Source organism: Camelus ferus, chromosome 2, assembly GCF_009834535.1.
Source record: "Camelus ferus isolate YT-003-E chromosome 2, BCGSAC_Cfer_1.0, whole genome shotgun sequence".
Classification (NCBI taxonomy): Eukaryota; Metazoa; Chordata; class Mammalia; order Artiodactyla; family Camelidae; genus Camelus; species Camelus ferus.
In genome coordinates, this window is record NC_045697.1 from 112,582,570 (window position 1) to 112,601,561 (window position 18,992).

Genomic DNA, 18,992 nt, shown 5'->3' on the forward strand with positions numbered 1-18,992 from the left:
AGGTGGACCTGGACCAATTTCCCTGAACGTGTTGTGTAGGTCTCCCGTGTTGTGATTTATAATCCACTTAATCAGACAGAAGTCATACCCACAGTTTTCTTCAAGATAAACTCAACTACACTGGCCTCCTATGAAGTGTCTGGAGACAAGGATCTTAATATTCTCAGAATCCCCACTGCTCCGCAGAGGGGACTTGCCGGAGGAGCTCTTCAGATCCTGAGAAGGCTTGTTTCCTCTTTGAAAGGGTTTGTGAGGCACCACTTCTAACCCTTCCAGGCTCTTCCCAAAGAGCTTTTATAGCCTGTCCCTTGATGTCCTCTTAACCCAGCGACATTCACCCGAGGAAGCAGGGTTTGGTATCTGCCCTGGGGCATTTTCCTAATTTGAGACTCTTCTGCTGGGAGAGACTGGGGATGGAAAAAATAGTTTTATTTCTAAACAAAAGGAGCATGGCCTGGCTCCCTTATGTTTCATCTGAATTTTCCTGAGAAACCAGTTCTCTTTCCGTCTGTCTCTACCTTTGGATCACATTACATACAGCCTGTAAATACCGTTAGCTGTTTTCTCATCACAAGTGACAATATTGCCAAACTTTCTGCCACTGACAAGGGTCACACTTTTTTTTTTCAACCTCCAATAAAAATTTCTCCTAAATTTCCCATCCGTGATCAGATCTCCCTGAGGTCCTTCCACCTCTCATTATCAGTCTCTTCATGGACCATATTAGTCAGGGTTCTTCAGAAAACCAATACATGATCAAATTTTCTGTTCCAGAGCCTGCCTTTACACTTGATATTATCATTTGTACAGCTTCTTCTAATACAGTGCCTGAAGAGGTTAAATGCAGATTTTGTGCTTGCCACACTGATTCTTTGGAAAGGATATGACAATCTGTTTTAATACCACATTTATATATAGAAATCATCTCCGACATTGCTAGATTGGTTAATTTCAGCTGCTAAATTAACTTTACAACCATAACAATGATTCTGCTAGTGACTAATTTTTATTCTTCTAAATCAAGCCCTTTAGATTTCCATACCTAGTTGCGCTCTTGAAACACATTTAAGACTCCTTTCTTGACTACAAATATACGTTGCAAGATGAATAAATCAAATACTTAAAAGTAGAGTGTACTTTAAATTTTTAAAACTTGCACAGTATCAAATGCAAAGTGCAAAATTCTTTTGACAGGGCTCGTTCCCTTGGCTAATTCATATTTCCCCCTTTTTATAATATTCTGAATGAAAATACAAAAGGTATACTTACTTCTTAAATATGTAACTGTATTTGGAAGGCTTGATCACGTCAGACAATCTCTCATGAGACTGAGTCATCTCACCTGGCCCCTAGCCCTTTAAATAAAACAGCCCTCCAGTGCACCTTTTCATGGAGAGTGTACTTTTTCAAATGTAATTGGGCGAAGACTGTTATCAGTCTTTCCTTGCCCCGTGCTCTCCACCAATTCTAGCGAAGGGACCATCCCTCCACTGGATTTGGTTCTGTGGCACCGTCACTAACAGGGACAACCTGGCCGGCAAATCTAACATGAGAAGCTGGAACTAGTCTACCTTCCACACACGACAGTGACGTCACATGTAATAGGACTGTTGCCCCAGGTTTTCTGTACCCGTGAGCTTTTCTTCAGTTCTGGGTCCATGAAGCTCACGTCTGCCTCAGGGACTGGATTTACTGATCCCGTTTACCTGTCATGTTTTCCCTTTCTGTGCCTGGCTCTGTCCACCTGTGTGGATCCGTCTTAGTATTGCAGCTCCCGCCCTGCCCCACTTTCTGTCCCATGGCTTGGTATTATTGGCTATAACACCACGATCTAGACTGTAGATCCCAATCTGAAATTATCCTCCCTGTCTACACCTACTTGGAAATAAGATACAGACGGGAGAAGTGCCCCGTCCTTGGCTACAGCCATGGTGTCCGGAGCAGGGCTGGTGCCTTGCAGCCAACAGTAAACATTTGTGGGAGGGAGAAATTGTATTTAGAACTCCTGAGATGGTCTCCCTCTAGTCTGCTCTGTTCAGAACTTGCCAGTGGTGTTGTGTTTAGTTCCAACTGCTGTATCTTAAGAGCACTATTGACAAACGAAAGCCTTCCAAGAAATGGACAACCCAAGTAAGCGAAGAGGCTTGAAATGATTTTTCTACAAGTAAGCTGTTTCAGGTACCTATGTAGCTATGTCTTAGAGGATAAATATTACGCATGAAAGCCACATTTCCTCCCAAGTATTCGGAGAGTTGAGCTAGGGAGGGATTAAATACGTTCTATGTAGCATTGGTGTGTGTAACCTGGAATTTAAAGGACACTGAATATGAGTCTGATGAGAACTTAGATTAAAAGTAACCAGACTCCTCTTTTTTTGATTGAAAAAAATAAACCCCAGAGAGTTTGTACCAAAATATGCCCCAAGATGTCACTGATTCTGAGATGCAGACATCAGACTAGAATCCAGCCTTCCTGACTCTCACTTAGTGTTCTCTAAAGTATAATTTCTTTCCTTTCCATGAAACACACTGTCTAGCGTCTGAGGCTCCATCATTTGGTCATTCACTCACTCACTCATCATTCAACAGAGAGGCATTGAGTCTTAAGGTCCTGGGAGCATTCTGGCACTAGGGGAGGGAGCGTTCTGCACGTAGACCAAGTCCTCACATCCCACCACCCTGGGGAAGAGGGATTCCACCGAGTCTGATTACGGAGGTCAGAAGTAGTCTTGCAGGGAGGTAGAACTTTTTCACTATCCATGAGAACTTACAGATACTGAGAACTGACTATTTCAGTCTGGGGATAAAAGGGATGGGGCACTGGTCCATGAGGCAGAAGTGCTCCTGAACCGCTCGGGTGTTCAGTCAGGCGGTAAGAGGGCTTAGGGGGAAATATTCTAGAGGAGATTCAGCTTCCAAATGGGGGGACAGTCAGGTTCCTTTTCCTTCCGAGTCTGCTTAGCTCTGTTTTGAAGTGTGTCCCCCCCCCCCCCAGGCATGACTGATCTATTATGAAGCAGTTAGTGGACGATTCAGTGTGGTTCCCGGGCGGCCTCATTGGCCCCAGGAGCCTCCAGGACCCACAGGAGAACAGTATAATCAGACTCTTCACTCAGGTAGCTGGATGTACAGCTCATCCGTGTTATCAATCAGGGTATTTTCAAGGCAGTCAAAATAGAGGTGCACAACTTACTAAAACTTTTCAAGCTAGTAGGCTTACCCCAGAGGATTCTTTTTAAAGCACCTATTGTGCACCTAACGCCATGAAGACATGTGAACAGAACCTGGAAAGGTGTCATCCGTTAGGGTGATGACATCACCATGCCTGGCGCGGGAGGCTCTGTCCCTCTGGCGCTTGGACTGAGTCCCACTGAGCCCTGCACTGTCCTGATTATTGCCCTCCTCTCCGCCAAATGTCACTTTGGTGAAGTGGTTCAGCGAAAAACGGGCTTCTTTGACTAAAAGGTCCTATTTATTTAAATAGAGTTTGTACAGCTCAGATTATTTTGATACTGTGCTGGTTGCCATTCTCCTTAATTCTTCCCCCAGACTGAGTAATTTCAGTTCATTGAATGGCCTCATTTCGTCTCCCACTTCATTTTCCACTCACATCTACATCTTCTCTCTAAATGATAAATGCATTGATCGGTGAGTGACATGGCGTCAAGTTCACGGAAACATGCTGCGTTTCTGTTTCACGCCATTCGGTTTGCTCCGTCGCCCATCCAGATGGACGGCGACATATGCCCCTTTTATCACAAAAGATAAATAATGAAAAGACGAACTTACAGTCTGAGGAAAATCATTTTCACTTTTACGTTCAATCCAATTTAGGTTTCTGTAAAAGGGACTGTTAAATATTCCTGTTATCCGTCACCTACCAGCTTTATTGTCGAGCATCGACTCCCCAAAAAGTGTTATTTATTCCCTGAAATCTATCACCACGCTGACGGAGCTCTCTTTGAACATATTTTAAAGCATTTTTTATTCCAGCACATAATTTGCTGGAACTTGTTTCCATAGAAAACATACTGAGTTTCACAACGCTGCTCTTATTTTTTTCTTACTTGAAATGGTACTCTGAGATCCTGAGCTTAGCACAAGACACGAATGTGCGAACAGCCGGTTGGCTTCCCAGCTGTGCTTGTGGGGAGCGGGGATTTGATCCCATTCCTTTGGCAGGGCACATGCGCCAGTCCTCTCTCAGGAATGCAACCCCGCTCTCCACTCCTTTCTTGTCGAAGCCTTGGAGAAGCAGGTGATGGCCCTGAAGAGCACTTGCCCACCCTGCCCCGGTGGGTCTCTGCAGAGAACGAACCCCAGCCTTGTGCCTGTGGCCAGCTGCCTCTCCTTTGTGAGCTGCAGATCCAGGCTCTTCCCAGGACCCCTGAATCCTGCAGACCACGCTCTGCCACAGAGCCATCTTCGGAGGGTGGCTTTGCGCAGGCCAGAGGGGGAATCAAGCTTAGTCCTCCTAATGAATGCACTGGGGCTAGACGTGGTGGATTGAGAGAAACACTTCCTGAGCCATGAAGTCTTCTTTTTATTTTGTTGAATTTTATTTTTCCAGGGCTGATTTCACTTCAGAGCTGTTTGTGGCTGAGGGGCGGATGGAAGAGAAGTGGTGCTGAGTGAGAGAGGAAATGACTGCCCAGTATTAGGATTTGGGTGTTTACATTGACAATTCCGGGCTTCTCTTAAGTGCAAATAATGCAGTGTGTCCAACTGGGCAGGGAGCCCTGGGACTATTGGAAAGCAGAAAGCCTTTATTAGGTGCTTGGCATAGAGTAAGAGCACAACAAATACTGGCCAGGTGTAATGGTGCTTTTGATTGATGCTTTTGTGTGCATTACGTTCTCTAGTATTTAAACGTTGACTTTTCTCTGTATTTTAGGGAAAAACATAATGCCCGATAGTAATCATTGTCTTTGCAACAGTCATAAAATGTTTCCAAATGCTGAATTTGGAAATTACCTGGGTAGAAATGTAAGTCTAAAAATTTGCCTCTCACTTTCTTTATTTTTGCCCTGTTTGCATAATGGGAGTATCTTTAAGCAGGCATTAAAATGCCTTCCAAAAAAACAAAACAAGACTTTCATTTTTCCTGGGTACATAAGGTATAGTGAATAGGGTCCAAGGAGCATACAAGAGGTTATTTATGAATCAAGGATTCTCACGGAGATGCATGCAAGGAGCCTTGAATTTGATGCTCTGATCAGGGGAATTCTCACAGCAAATGAATCCTTACAAGAGCAAATGTCACTGGGATGAAAGACGTGTCCAGCCACTCAAGTGAGACTCTTATGCATACTTAATGGATATCCCATCAAAAAGAAACTTACTCTGAGACCTGTTCAGGAATGACCACTGTGATGGTTAATTTTATGAATCGAATTGGAGGCTGTATTTGAATGAGACTAACATTTAAATTGGTAAGCGGAATGCTCTCCAGAATGCAGGTGGGCCTTGTCCAAGCAGTTGAAGGCCAGAATTGAATGAAAATATTAGAATCCTCAAGCAAGAGGCAGTTCTCCAGTGGACTGTCTTCAAACCTTATCTGCAATATCTGCTCACCTGGGTCTCCGCCTATTAGCCCAGCCTGCAGATTTTGGATTTCCCAGCCTTCATAATTGTATGAACCAATTCCTTATTAAAAAAAAACCTTTTTATGTATATTACTGCACTGTGCACATTTATGCATATTATATGTGTATAGTATGTATATGTGCATTATATATATATATACACACACCTCCTGTTGGTTCCCTTTCTCTAGAGAACTATAACACATATGACCACCAAGAGCCTTTGACTTTGAATTGTCCACTTTGTTGTGTTAGTTGAAGGAAGGAATGAGGACTGGGGCAACTAGCTGGGTGATCTAGCAGAAAAGGAGCGAGCAGGGAAAACATGGGCAGCTGTGGAGTTAAGCACTGCTATGGTAATGTTTTGACTGTGCTAGTTATACAAATTGCCAAAGTGATTTGCATTTCTGAAAACATGTCTTCAAAGTTAAAAATAAATGGGCCAGGAGGCATGCAGGAGCACAGTGAGGTCAAGTATTGATCCCTGATCACTTATTTCCCCTTCCTTCTTCTCACTGCTGACTTGCTCCCAACTCATCTTGTTACCGAGTCCATACTCATTCTGCTCACTGCATGACAGACAGGCCAATAAATCGGGAGACAAGGTGTAGGGGCAAGGAATAACGACTTTATTTGGAAAGCCAGCAGACCAAGAAGATGGGGGACTCATGTCTTAGACAACCATCTTCCCCAAGTCAGAATTCAGGCTCCTTTTATACTAAAAAGGGGAGGGGGTGTGGGTGGTTGTTGCAAAATTCTTGGTGTCAGAATCCTTTGTTCTTGCAGCTGTCCTTGTAGGTCAGGTCATGGTGTCCCTGCAAACCTTCAACGAGGCAAATGTTATTCTGTTCTGCAACTTTTTACCTCTACATGAGTGGAAACGTATTAGACCTTTAAAGGTCAGAGCCTTGAGAATGGGCTCTCCTGTCTATTTCAGGCTCTAGGCACCATTTATTTACAAAAGGTGCAGAACCAGCATGACTGAGCACAGGAAACAGAGCCCAGGGTTAGAGCTGAAGGGACAGATCTAATGTGGAGTCTTTATTCTTCCCTATTACAATCTCTGTCAAGGACCATGCTTGATTCTGTCCACAGGTTAACTCTTTAAAAGATAATTTGATGATATCACTCTTCCTCTTAAGTGATGCTGAAGATTTCTCACTGCCTTCCTGGTAAATCTCATTTCCTAGTCATGGTACACAAGGTCCTTTAATGATCTGATTCTGAAGACATTTCTCCTTCCAAGTCCTAGGGTCATTTCGCTCTGATTGCTGTGAACTTCTTGATCTACTGATCACCACCTGAATTTACACCCATGCTGGATTTCCCTCTTTACCCTGGATGTTCTTTTCCTGTTCTTTGGTGGTTGAATTTTCCAGTCCAACTAAAATGGGAACTCAGCTGGAAAGTATTTTCCATTCTGGAGATGCAGAAAAAGCTCCTCCTTTTTGCTGTCAGAGCACGTTTTATGACATGTCTGCGATCACGCCATCCCACCAGTTTTTCACAGTCTTTGCTCCGTGCAAGGCTGACTTCCTTGACACAGCAGACAAACCTGGCTTGGAAACTCAGCTGTGCTGTTTGACAGCTGGGTGACACAGAAGGTATTTCCTCACGAAGGCCCATTTCCTCATCTGGAAAACCATGAAGATGGTAGGAACGTTAGGAAAATTCAGTGTTTTAATACATGAAAGTATTTAGAACAGTGCCTGGCAGAAAAAAAGAGCTCTAAAATATTAGCTTTTATTCATTTATCTGTTGATTCAAGAAACATTTATTGAGTACCTGTTGTGGGTCATGCATTGTTTATCACCATCACCCTTATTATTACTCAGTTCACATGTACTTAAAAAAAATCATGGACGTGTGGTTGACTTACAATGTTAATTTCAGGTGTACAGCAAAGTGATTCCGTTATACATGTACACACATGTATTTATTTTCTCTTCAGATTCTTTTCCATTGTATGTTATTACAAGAAATTGAATATAGTTCCCTGTGTTATACAGTCGGTTCTTGTTTTTAATCTGTTTTATAAACAGTAATGTGTATCTGTTAATCCCCAATCCCTAATGATGAACATTTAGCTCTATAAATGTCACATAGATGTTCATTACATGTTTATCAACATAAGAATTGCTTTGGTCATTAGGCTTCGCCATGGGGAAAACTGGGAAAACTGCTCAGTTTCCACTCTATTTATTAGGCAAAAAGATACCACCTATAGCTGTGAAAAACATGTTTTATCCCCAATGCTGTTTTCCTTAATGGTTCAGAATTTAAATAGCCTAATTAAGATAAAATAATATCTTTTTTGTAGGCAAAATAACTAGGTTTGTGAAGACAACACATTATGAAATTACACTGGGAGCACCAATTTATAAATGGTATGATTATGCATTTTTGTCTTAATGTAATATAGCCAATTTGAGTAGAATTAGATACAAATTTTAACCTTTGAAATATTAATAATCTCAACTTTTGCAACAAAATCAATATAAGTTTGCAAGAGCAACATATTGTAATGTTAGCTGTTAATAATGACAACATCGAATGCCAAATATACTCAGATTTTATAATGTTTATGTTATTGTGTCTAACAGCTCTCAATCTCTGGTGTATGATATATTACATTGAAAATTGTGAGAAATACAAATGAAAGCATGTCCTTTCCTATATCAAGATAATGCATCCATACTTAGGTATCAAATTCAGGACCTGTTAGGTGAGTTGGCCACAGTCTGTCACAAGCCAACTTTGCTGTAACTCATTCCGTTAGTCATTCAGAAAATGAGTAGCAAAGCAGACTCACTGCTAGCGCTCTGATGGTGTGGTTTTTCAGATACCTAAACCTACCCATGGGGGGCTCATTGGCAGAGATCAACCTGGTTTAACTGTACAGTGTTACAGTCTTTTCAGGCTAACAGTGCAGCTTGTATAAATCCAGAGCTATTTTAGAGGTGAATATGTCAACTCTTCTGGTAAAAATGTCATATACAGTAGGAGTGGAGCCAAGAAAGAGACAGATGTGGGTCCTTAATGCTGCCATTTGGAACTGTTTTAGAATTTTACCGTCTCGTTGCCTTAAAAGAGGGCACTGCAGCCTAGTCACGAAGAGCCCGGTTTCTGGGACCAGACTGCCCAGGTTCGGTTCTGTTAAACATACTCTCCGTGGCTCAGATTTCTAATCTGTGCAAAGAGGATGCTGAAATGAACAGTCGCTCCTAGGGTAGTCATGAGGGTTCAGTGGGTTGATTTAGGTAAAGTACGTAGCATGGTGCACGTCTACTCCCGGACAAGAGAGGTCCTTTCCACCTTTGAATGGAGAGCTTAGACTCTCCAGAGTTGGAAACAAAACCACGTCCTTCCCACGTGCCTCCCACTAGCCTGTCAGCAGCTCTGGCTGCGTCCCGTCCATCATCCCCCCATGTTCCAGTTCACAGAGGCACTTTGTAAGTGCCCGTCCTTGCTCATGTGTTTTCAGTCACTTGAAAATCAAATACTCGTGCTCCATGCCTTTTCAGTTCATAGATATAGTTCTTAAACTTGGATGGAATCCTTGCCCTGTAGCACCAGAGCAAAACTATCAATAATTTGCACTGAAGACTGAATTTTTATTTAATTTTACCTAAAAACAGTTGGATGCCAACTCTGTGTGCCAGGCGCTGGATTGCTGGGCAGTGCTGGTACAAGAATAATACCGGCCTGATCTCACCCCGAGATGAGCTCAAACTCGATCATTTAAATGCAGTGTTTCTGAATCAAAAGTAGGAGGCTTTGGGAATTTTGGCACGTTGGGGGGATTTGGAAGAAGTCACAGCTGTGACGGATTTGTCATGGAGAGGCAGGGATGACCTGAAGGTGCTGTCCATGGCGAGGGTTAGAGAGGAGAGAGATCACAACAGGGGGAGGCCCAGGATGAGAAGCTGAGAATTCCGATTTACCTGATTTATCACCTTTTTTTGGACTTGCAATCCTAGAAAAGAGGGATCGGGGATTATCTTAACTTGGAGGTTCTCAAAATGTGGTCCAGGACCTGCCACATCAGTGTCACTTGGGAACTTATTAGAGAGGCACATTCTTGGGCCAAATTTCAGGCCCTGTGAGTCAGAAACTCTGAGGGGTGGAGTCCGGCAGTCTGGTTTTCACAAGCCTTTCAGGTAGAACCTCTTTCGTAACCTAGCCGGGCTGTACGCAGACAGTCATTCCCATTCAGTGCTTATTAGGTTTAAGCTAATGAAACAATTTAAAAAATATCATCGTGATCTCTAAGTGACTGCTGCAGAGGGAAGTAGTCTGTTTCTCCTAGTCCTGAAGATAAAGGAGCAGTTATCTCCTGTTCTCTTGTTAGTGATAAAGAAGACCTAAATAGGCAGCTAACGATACAAAGCAGTATCAGGGATTATCTACAGTAACACAGACTACAGATATTCAGGGAAAGTGACAATAACCATGGAGCGGGTGACCGCCGGCAGAGGCAGGACATGGAACTTAGGGGAGGTGGGTGGTCCCGTTCTAGCTCTGGTTCCTAGACAAGTCTCCTGATGATTTATTGCTGAGCAACGAAACACCCTCAAACTTGGCGGCCTAACGCAACAGTGTTTTTAGTGTCTGTCATTGTTCTGGGTTTGCTGAGCTCAGCTGGGAGGTTCTTGCCTGGGGTCTTGTTTTAGGGGTGCAGTCTGATTGCAGCTGGTGGAGTTCTCCAAGTCTGAGGAGGTGGGATTCAGTGATGGGATTCGGTGAGCCCATCTTCACTTACAGGAGGTGGCCTCGTCCCCTCTGCCCTCAGGGCTTCGGCGTCTCCAGGTGACTAGGGCTTTTCACCACATCACGGTCTCAGAGGTCAGGGTGGTCGCAGGTCAAGTCCTGATTCGAGGGGAGGGAAGACACTGGTGTGAGTCCTTGGAGGGCCATCTGTTGGAGACTAAGGACCACAAGTCACTGACAGTCTCTGGAAAATGTTGAATGCGGCCTGAATAATCTCTGGAATATTCTGGCATGCAGCTGCACCTTTCTGTGACCTATAAACCTTCCTTCCATAAATTGTAATTCACCAAGGAGAAAGTATCACATATCTAAAGTGGGAATCAATTTTCTCTTCCCATGGAGTTTGGTTTTCAGTTGGTTAACAGCATGGTTAACAGTAAAAAAAAATAAGAGAAATTTCTTTCAGGTTATAAAGCCACTAGCAACCTCTGAGAAAAATATATCCTTATGTTGATGAAGTATCTTTGCTTTAATTTTACCTCTATAATTAGAGCACACTAATTTCCCAAGCTACATCACAAATGATGATATAGACCCAATGCGCTTGTGTATGTAAATTTCTTAAAGTCAGTAATACCTTATAATTTCATTTTAGTGGTTTGGGGGGGAACTTTTATCCCATTAAAATCATTATTCCTGAAAAGAATAATGGTTCTATTCTGACCCAGATGTTTTGAAATATAAAGTTCTGTAGAGAAATACAGTGCCCTCTAGTAAATCCTGATGAGTGGAAATAAATGTGGATTTTCTTAGACTTTTTTTTAAATTTTATTTTATTGAGTTATAGTCAGTTTACAACGTTGTGTCAATTTCCAGTGTAGAGCACAATTTTTCAGTTACACATGAACATACATATATTCATTGTCACATACTTTTTCACTGTGAGCTACCACAAGATCTTGTACATATTTCCATGTGCTATACAGTATAATCTTGTTTATCTATTCTATATATACCTGCCAGTATCTACAGATTTCGAACTCCCTGTCTGTCCCTTCCCATCCTCCCTCCCCTCTGGCAATCACAAGTTTGTATTCTATGTCTATGAGTCTGTTTCTGCTTTGTATTATGTTCATTTCTCTTTTTCTTTTTTTTCTTTCTCTTTTTCTTTCTTTTTCTTTTTTTTAGATTCCACATATAAGTGATCTCATATGGTATTCTTCTTTCTCTTTCTGGCTTACTTCACTTAGAATGACATTCTCCAGGGACATCCATGTTGCTGCAAATGGCATTATATTGTCATTTTTATGGCTGAATAGTATTCCATTGTATAAAAATACCACATCTTCTTTATCCAGTCATCTGTCGATGGACATTTAGCCTGTTTCCATGTCTTGGCTATTGTAAATAGTGTTGCTATGAACATTGGGGTGCAGGTGTCTTTTTGAAGTAGGGTTCCTTCTGGGTTATGCCCAGAAGTGGGATTACTGGGTCCTATGGTAAGTCTATTCCTAGTCTTTTGAGGAATCTCTATACTGTTTTCCACAGTGGCTGCACCAAACTGCATTCCCACCAGCAGTGTAGGAGGGTTCCCTTTTCTCCACAGCCTCTCCAGCATTTGTTATTTGTGGACTTTTGAATGATGGCCATTCTGACTGGTGTGAGGTGATACCTCATGGTAGTTTTGATTTGCATTTCTCTAATAATTAGTGATGCTGAACATTTTTTCATGTGCCTATTGATCATTTGTATTTCTTCCTTGGAGAATTGCTTGTTTAGGTCTTCTGCCCATTTTTGGATTGGGTTGTTTGTTTTTTTCTTATTAAGTTGTGTGAGCCGCTTATATATTCTGGAGATCAAGCCTTTGTCAGTTTCATCTTTTGCAAAAATTTTCTCCCATTCCGTAGGTTGTCATTTTGTTTTGCTTATCGTTTTCTTTGCTGTGCAGAAGCTTGTAAGTTTAATTAGGTTCCATTTGTTTATTCTTGCTTTTATTTCTATTGCTTGGGTAGACTGCCCTAGGAGAACATTTTTGAGATGTATGTCAGATAATGTTTTGCCTATATTTTCTTCTAGGAGGTTTTATTGTATCTTGTCTTATGTTTAAGTCTTTGATCCATTTTGAGTTTATTTTTGTGTATGGTGTAAGGGAGTGTTCTAGCTTCATTGCTTTACATGCTGCTGTCCAGTTTTCCCAACACCATTCGCTGAAGAGACTGTCTTTATTTCATTGTATGTTCTTGCCTCCTTTGTCGAAGATTAGTTGACCAAAGTTTGTGGGTTCATTTCTGGGGTCTCCATTCTGTTCCATCGGTCTATATGTCTGTTTTGTACCAATATCATGCTGTTTTGATTACTGTAGCTCCGTAGTATTGTCTGAAGTCTAGGAGAGTTATTCCTCCAGCCTCTTTCTTTTTCTTCAGTAATGCTTTGGCAATTCTAGGTCTTTTGTAGTTCCATATAAATTTTATTATGATTTGTTCTAGTTCTGTGAAATATGTCCTGGGTAATTTGATAGGGATTGCGTTAAATCTGTATCTTGCCTTGGGCAGTGTGACCATTTTAACAATATTGATTCTTCCAATCCAGGAGCATGGGATATCTTTCCATTTTTTAAGTCTTCTTTAATTTCCTTCATCAGTGTTTTATAGTTTTCTGTGTATAATTCTTTCACCTCCTTGGTTAGATTTATTCCCAGATATTTTATTACTTTGGGTGCTATTTTAAAGGGGATTGTTTCTTTACTTTCTTTTTCTGTTGATTCATCATTACTGTAAAGAAATGCAGCTGATTTTTGAACAGTAATCTTGTAGCCTGCTACCTTGCTGAATTCTTCAATTATTTCTAGTAGTTTTTGTCTGGACCTGTTAGGGTTTTCTATATATATTATCATGTCATCTGCATATAGTGACACTTTTACCTCTTCTTTTCCAGTTTGGATCCCTTTTATTTCTCTCTTTTGCCTGATTGCTGTGTCTAGGACTTCCAAGACTATGTTGAATAGGAGTGGTGAGAGTGGGCAGCCTTATCTTGTCCCAGATTTTAGTGGAAAGCTTTTGAGTTTTTCACCATTGAGTACTATGCTGGCTGTAGGTTTGTCATATATAGCTTTTGTTATGTTGAGTTATGTTTCCTCTACACCCACTTTGGTGAGAGTTCTTATTATAAATGGGTGTTGAATTTTATCAAAAGCTTTCTTTGCATCTATTGAGATGATCATGTGGTTTTTGTCCTTTTTCTTGTTTATGTGATGTATTACATTGATTGATTTGCATATGTTGAACCATCCTGTGTCCCTAGGATGAACTCCACTGGATCATGGTGTATAATCTTTTTTATGTGCTGTTGGATTCAATTTGCTAATATTTTGGTGAGGATTTTTGCATCTATGTTCATGAGTGATATTGGTCTGTAATTCTCTTTTTTGGTAGTGTCTGCCTGGTTTTGGTATTGGTGATGGTGGCTTCATAGAATGAGTTTGGGAGTATTCCCTCCTTTTCAGTCTTCTGGGAGAGTTTGAGAAGGACTGGTATGAGTTCTTCTTTGTATGTTTGGTAGAATTCCCCGGTGAAGCTGTCCAGTCCTGGATTTTTATTTGTAGGGAGGTTTTTTTATTGCTAATTCGATTTCATTTCTAGTGATCGGTTTGTTCAAGTGGTCAGTTTTTTCTTGGTTCAGCCTTGGTGGACTGTATGTTTCCAGAAGCTTGTCCATCTCCTCTAGGTTATTCAGTTTGTTTCCATGTAGTTGTTCATATCTTAGACTTTGTTTTGAATATACAAGCACTATTGCTCAGAGTATCTCATGTGATCAAGCCAGATGCCATTTCCTTGTATGAAAATCATTAAAATTTTACAAAAGGAGCAAAAAAATTTTAAGCTCTAAGTAATTAATAATTACTTTAATTTATACTGAAATTTTTATAAAACAATTCTTCATCAGAATGCCAAAAATTCTCTTGCTTAATATATTATTATAGTATTTAAGGTTTTAAAATTAAGGAGAATCGGGATGTTTATATTTTATACCTTAGACAGTTTTTTTTTAAATACTATTCAGATTTGAATGTCTAAACAGGATGGTTATTTTTCTCTAAGGTTATAATACATGATATGTATACATTAAACTACCTGCTAGTCAAATCTAGTTCACAGTCATAGCATATTTTTAAATCACTCTCTACATTAGTTAATTAGAGGCTATGGACCTGTGAAATCCCACAGAAGTCATTTTGCTCTATCTTTTTTTGTCCAGCCACCTCCACCTTGAAGCCTTCTTGGAACACTCTACATAAGTTGATCCCCCTGACTCATCTTATTACTTGCCAGCACCTGGCAAGGACCTGCCATGATGAATATGTGCAATAAGCATTTGGTGAATGAATGAAAACCTTTGCCTCCTTAACTGAATGGAATGCATTCCTGGTCCCAGATGACCTCAACTTGCACCTTGAGTTTCTAAGATCACCTGGACTAGGAATGACTCTATCATTTTTTTTAATTGTAGTTTATCATAATCAAAAGTTTTGCAAAGCCTAGGCAATTGGCTTTTTTGGGTGAAAATATTAGAAAAACATTTTTTAGAAACAAAATTGAACATAGACACTAACAAGTTATATGTAGCGTTAACTTGTAAAAAGTTCTATTTTTACAGGTTTGAGCAAATCACGTTTGAAGCATTTTCACAGACAAGTGTTTCTTAATTTCAAAGTAAAAAGGAACATTAAAAATTTCCACTTTGCCCCCAGATAACTGGGTCATAACAGTAAAATGAATGGAACAAATGAAAATCACTAGGGCATGGTCAAATGATGAGCATTCGCTTCTAAAAAATGATACTACGTCCTGCAAGTTATAGCCTTTCGTCAAGGAGTTCCCAGGATGCTAATGAAAATGAGCACCATTATCCTTGCTGCGTTAGGACCTTTAGCCTTAATATGTATTTTTTAAGTATGGTATTTAAGAGAAAGTAGTTTTCATCTTACTTTTTTAACTTTGGTATAAAAGAGTCGAAGCGAAGTTACAGAAAACGTGAGATCGAAGAGGAGCGTAGTCACTGGCTGAGAAAGGAGGGAATAAGCACGCCTCTCGATCAGCTGCGGGTCCCTTTTTTTTGTTTTAATTAAAATTTTTTTTTTATTGAAGTGTAATCAGTTTACAATGCTGTATCAGTTTCTGGTGTACAGAATAATAGTTCAGTTATACATATCTGACATAAATCTTAGCAATGTTCTCCTAGGGCAGTCTACCCAGGCAACAGAAATAAAAGCAAAACTAAACAAATGGGACCTAATTAAACTTATAAGCTTTTGCACAGCAAAGGAAACCATAAGCAAAACAAAAAGATAATGCACGGGAGAAAATATTTGAGTGTCCCTTTGATGGTGAATGGTCCTTCAGCTAATGGCGAACTGTAATAGGATGAGAGATCCTCTTGTGGACAACGGTAGCAGGGGGCAAAATTTTAAGTCAATGGCACAGGGTACTTGCTTTTATTATTGTTTTTGGCATCCATTTAAGTCAACTGGTAGTTAAAAAAATCGGTGGTCCTCAGCTGGCCTCACGTAATAGCAATGGTAGAGACATTGTAGACTTTTATCATTTTAAAGGAAAACATTAGCACTCATTTTAAGTAGAAGGAAAAGCAGTGCTGTGGTTATTAGCCCTCCCTAGGACTATTAATGCTGGGCATTTATTATATGGAAGGTCATTATGGGATTAAGTAATTGCTACTTAATAACTGTTCTACGAATGAGTGTATGAGTTCTCTTTTGCTGCTGTTACGGGTTGAGTTTTGCCCCCTCCAAATTCATAAGTTGTAGCCCTAACCCTCAATGTGACTCTATTTGGAGAGAGGGCCTGTAGGGAGATAATTAGGGTTAAACAAGGTTATAAGAGTGGGACCTAATCTGATAGGATCAGTGTTCTTATCAGAAGAAGAGGAGTCTCAGAATTCCCCGCACGCACACAGGGGGCGGGCGGATGTCATGGGAGGACATGGTGACAGACAGCCCTCTGCAAGTCAGGAAGAGAGCCCGCACCAGCAACCAGCCCCGACAGCACCATGATCCTGGACTTCCAGCCCCCAGAACTGTGAGAAAGTAAATCCGTTGTTTAAAACCCCCCGGCTGTGGTATTTGGCAGCTTGAGGAGACTGATAGAATTGCTGAATGAGCCTCTCCAAATTTTACTGGCTCCAAACAGCCATAATGCTCTTTGCTCACAATTCCAGGAGCTGGGAATCTGTGTACAGTATGGCAGGGAGAGCTCCTCTGTGCCTCCTGTGGTGTGGAACCGGGCAGACCAGCTGTGCGAGGACCTCAGTGACCTCGCGCGCACGCTGAAGCACAGGTGCTGGCTGTTGGCCGGAGAGCCACAGTCTTCCTCCGTGGGACCTTTCTCTCCTCCTCTGTTTCTAATTCTCCAGTGATGGGCTAGCCTAGACTTCGTTACACGACAGACAAGTTGTCTCCTTGTGAAAGAAGGGTCTGTAAACCCTTTAAAAAGCCCAGATTCAGAACTCCTAGAATGTCACATTCACCATTTTCTGTGGGTCCAAACAATCATCCCAAATGGTATGCAACTCCTGGGAGACTTTGTCCCTGGTGAAGTGAACCAGGACATGACCAAGAATGAGCCCTCTTCTTTTTACAATAATTTCAACTGATTGTAGACTATACTAGACTTGAAAAGACCAGCCTAGGTTACTGAGGAATCAAAATAACATAAAGAAGAAAAGAAACAGAGTAGAGAACATGGTTGTAAAATTGACTATTACTCTTTCATAGCAAAGGCTAAAATTTATCTGTTTTATGTTGTGTGATCTCAAGTTTTTCTCAATATGTAAGATAGTTAATGTCTTACATGTATAAGGAAACAACATAAGAGTTGAAAGAGACTATATTAATTTACAAAATGAATAATTCTCTATTAAATGCTTACTGCCTACTATGTGACAATCCGCTGGACACTGGAAATACCAGAATAAACTAAGCCCTCAACTTTGTTATCCCTAAGAAAGATCCTAACAGAGCTGTCACTTCCTGGTGGTTAGGTAACTAGCAAACAGTTATGTATTAAATCACGTAAAAAAAACATAAAAGGAGATAAAGTGATAGGGAGGCAATAAAGTAGGTTAAAGCTATCAGAAAAGGTAAAATTTGAACGTCTGAAGGTAACGGGGGAGTCAGACCTGCAATACAGGAGGAGAGGCGCTTCGGCAGGGGTGCTCTGGAATGTTCTAGCAAGGATGGCTGAAACACCCTGAGGGAAGATGGAATTTGGAGGTATCCAGGAGCCAGACACGTGGAATATTTCAAGCTACCGGAAGGCTCTGACTTTTATTCTGTGTGTGATTGGAATTGCTTCAGTTTTGAGAAGGCTGTCTGAATGCAGTGTGGAAAATAACCTGTAGAAATGTGGATTGAACAGAGAACCCATCAGGGAGCTATTTCAAGGAGTCTGGGTGATAATCTAGATCAGCCCAGGGTGGGGCTCGTGAGTGTACAGGGAGCTGGGCAGATTCACGATGTAACTGGAAATAGAATGGATCTACTCTCAGGCAGGAGGCTGGGTCTAAGGGTATAAATCGTCCAAAATAACTTGAATTGCTTTGGCCTGAGCAACTCAGTGACAAGTAAGAGCTGTTTCTTTAATTGGAGTAATGGAAAAAGAGCAAGTTTCTTGATAAAGGAAAGCAAGGGTTTTGTTTATCCTTGGAAGCAGCTAACACCGTATTGGTCACACATTGCAGTAGATGCTCAATGTGGTATTTCTTTCCCTCCTTTCTAACTTTTTTTTCTTACAACATCATGAAGAGTATCCTAAAAAAAAAAAAGAAAGAAAGAAAGAAAGAAAGAAAGAAAGAAAGAAAGAAAGAAAGAAAGAAAGAAAGAAAGAAAGAAAGAAAGAAAGAAAAGAAAACAGAAGGCAGAAAAGAGCCAAGCTGTGACTTGATAGCAAAACAGAGTGGTCTAGCTAGGAATTTTCATATATTCAAAGGAAATTTGAAATCAGTAGATTGTATTGTTTCCTGGGCAACACACTGCCATCCACTCAGTTTTATACCAGTTTAGTTTCAGCTGCGTGAACTGAACTAAAAAAAAACCCTAAAATTGCTGCTAAGGTTAATGTCTCATTACAACCACTACACATGTACACAGAATTTCAGAAAATAATTTGTCATATTACATTGATGACTATAGAGTTTAACACATTATTTAGAATTTAGTGCCATGGTTTAATTATGCAGCTGTATTTTTTTTTCCAAAGAAAATCTCGTTGTCAGCTGTAACTATGACATTTCTGTTAGTAAATTTAAATTTAAAAGTGAGTTAAAACATGCACAAATTCTGTTACTTATTTCATACAGTGCTTTAATAGTTGAAAATCATTATTTAAGTAATAAAAGCTGCATAAACTTTCTATATTGGGATAATATAGAATATATAAAACTATATTTTCTGAGTTTCTAATAATATAGATGTAAAGGAGACAATGGAGACAAATATTCTGGGGTGAGTGGACTGAGTGAGCAGAAGAGATTCCTCTTGACTGACTAAAAGCTTATTTTGGCAAAATATATAACCATCACAGTATGTGCAGTTTTGAAGTCCTTTGACGGAGAAACAGACTTCTAGGGGTTATTTCGAATTGAATGATGAACAATTTAAAGGCTTATGTAGATATTTACATAGAAA

General features: G+C 40.6%; 1 protein-coding gene and 1 long non-coding RNA gene across 4 annotated transcripts in view; one reads left to right on the forward strand and one right to left on the reverse strand.

The window, feature by feature from the left end:
• The window catches only part of MARCHF1 (membrane associated ring-CH-type finger 1), a 779,824-nt gene that overhangs the window by 353,760 nt on the left and 407,072 nt on the right, over positions 1-18,992 (forward strand). The gene's annotated exons all lie outside the window — the stretch shown is intronic.
• On the reverse strand, positions 205-18,920 carry LOC116659040. Its single transcript, XR_004314315.1, has 3 exons — positions 18,349-18,920; positions 16,878-16,879; positions 205-216 (listed from the first exon to the last, which is right to left on the reverse strand). It is a non-coding gene; the product is annotated as an uncharacterized LOC116659040 (long non-coding RNA).